Source organism: Corvus brachyrhynchos, unplaced genomic scaffold, assembly GCF_000691975.1.
Source record: "Corvus brachyrhynchos isolate BGI_N302 unplaced genomic scaffold, ASM69197v1 scaffold26, whole genome shotgun sequence".
Taxonomy (NCBI): Eukaryota; Metazoa; Chordata; class Aves; order Passeriformes; family Corvidae; genus Corvus; species Corvus brachyrhynchos.
Genome location: NW_008239324.1, coordinates 13,884,117 through 13,886,574, shown reverse-complemented (window position 1 = coordinate 13,886,574; position 2,458 = coordinate 13,884,117). Strand labels below are relative to the sequence as shown.

Below are 2,458 nucleotides of genomic sequence, written 5' to 3'. Positions count from 1 at the left end.
TGCTGAACCCAGCAGTTTCACTGCTTTGCAGAATGCATCAAATCAAAGGAAAAGATGGAGATTGAGAATGTATGAGTTTCAAACTGGCAAACAGAGAAAAGAAAAACAAAAGACCTCCCGCAGCCTCTAAATCCTCTTTATCATCCAACATACACTCACACTTTCTGAAAGATACGAGAGAATAAAAAAAAGAGATATTGACCAGATGTCTTAATAAATAATTTGGAACTTGTCCAAATTCCTAAAAAGCAATTGTAACAAAAGTATTTTTTTTCCTTCCAGAATGAAAACAACTCTTGAAAAATTACTGGTTGCAGAGACAAAGGCTAATGACTCCTTAAACATAGGAAAATGTGTGCCCATGAGTGCACAGTTGGAATACTTTGAGATGTGTGCACACTTTAACAGCCTTGTTCCTGCTCCCTCACTGAATAACAGAACTGATTTGGGTTAAGATACTAACACTTGGGAAGAGGGATGGCATTTTTTATGCAGGTAATTTTCCCATTCCAGCCTATCATGCTGCACCTCATGCATTTTTTTTCCTTAGACTGAATTTTCTCATTATCAAAACAATTAAGAGTCATTATAGTAAAACTTTTTTAAGGAGACATTTCTTTTCCCACAGGCAGGCACTGAATTATGCCAGAAAGGGTTCTAGATATATTATTCTGATGGATACAGTCACAAAGCTAACTTAAAGAGTAAGGGAAAATTACAATTAATTAAACTTTCACTCTAAAATTTAGTACTTTTGGTTCAAGATGCAAAGTAATTAGGTAAGGCTGATAACCCCCAGAGGGTTACTGTGAAGAATATATAGTGTATCATATAAAGTAATATAGTATATTATATAAAATTGCAGTCTGAATGCAAAGACAGTCTGAAATAAAATTGGAATATTTCTGTGTGTATCAAGATAACTGAAAATATATTTCCTATATTTCATTTTAAAACATGACACAGTGCTCACTCTTTAGCATTCTTATAAGAAATAATATGGAAGTAATATACAACATCCACTCTTTGCAAGTCAACCTTAAAGCAAAATATATTGGAATTTTTCCTACAATATGGTCATAGAGTAAAATATATTAGTTTTGTTTTTCCTTTAATGTAAATTACCAAAGCAATCCTCATTATTTACTTGAGGACTTTGGAATTTATATTTCTACATTATTCTTTTATGAAAGCACATTCATGTAGGAGACCTCAACTGTATCAAGGACACTCACTGGGCTGCAGATCCATGGGAGAGCAGGGGCTGTGCTCTGCTTGAAGGGGTTTTCCATCTTAAATTCTGCAGCTTTAGAATAAACTACTTCCAAATGTATTTTCTGTTATGAATTTGGTATTTCAGTGGGCAGGCAGTTTAAAACCAACAGTATCTAATGAGATTTTTAAAGCATTATGCAAACATATTAGCTCCAGCATAGTTCTAAGAGGCTCACACCCAGCAGCACACACTTTGGAGCAATTATTTATACCAATCACTACTTCATATTTATTCCTTCCACAAAATGCACATAAATTATAATACATCACATAATCTCTTGCTGTTACAAAATAGCACTAGTGTCCCTCATCCCATCCACTGGCTTATTTCTTGTGGGTTTGGGGCCTGTTTTGTTTTCTGGATGGAGAATATCAGGTCTCCTACAAGTGAATATGGAAATGACAGATCTTTGTTGCAGCAGCAGTAACAGGTGCTCCTGTAATGCTGCTTATTACCCTATTCCTTCATTATTAGGCATTTACAATCCGGTCATATCCAGTCTCATAATGCGCCTTTTAATTTATTGTAAAACCATGATGAATAAAGAGACTTTTAGGACTAACTATTTCATAAACAAGAAATGAAACTGTTCCAGCTCAGGCATCTTTCACATAAACAGATGCTATGCCATAAACTTCTTTGTTTTGTGTCGCTTTATAGGGATGACATCTGTTTGACAAGAGATTGCTGTACTGCAGTGGTGCTGCAATTTGATTATAAATTGGTTCTGAAATAATTTAAGCATTCCACAGTATGAGTTAATAAAAGTTTAAAAGGAGAACTGTGTTCATTCAAGCCACATTACTAAATTTCATGTGGGGTAAACAATCAATTAAAGTGCATGGCTGTAACACTTGTATAAGATAATAATGAGAAAAAAATATTTATAAAAACATCTCTAAATTAATTGAAAGCAGGCAGATTTCTTGAACAGTGGCTTCCCTTTCATGGAAGTTAAATTACAAGATCAGGATATGAACTGTGCAACAATCTCATGAAACATACTGATTTTAGAAGCAAATAGGACTCTTGATTTTCACATTACCAGTCACATTACCAGGACTTTAGCTCAAAAAGTACAGTATTTCCCCAAACCTGACATGTTTCAGGCATTGCAAGGTAGTTATGCCTGTGTCACAACATCTTTAAAAACATGGTTTACAGCAAACAAAACACTGTCAG

The 2,458-nt window shown here is 34.5% G+C and overlaps 1 protein-coding gene across 1 annotated transcript in view; it reads right to left on the bottom strand.

The window, feature by feature from the left end:
- The window catches only part of ZNF507 (zinc finger protein 507), a 17,623-nt gene that overhangs the window by 10,156 nt on the left and 5,009 nt on the right, over positions 1-2,458 (bottom strand).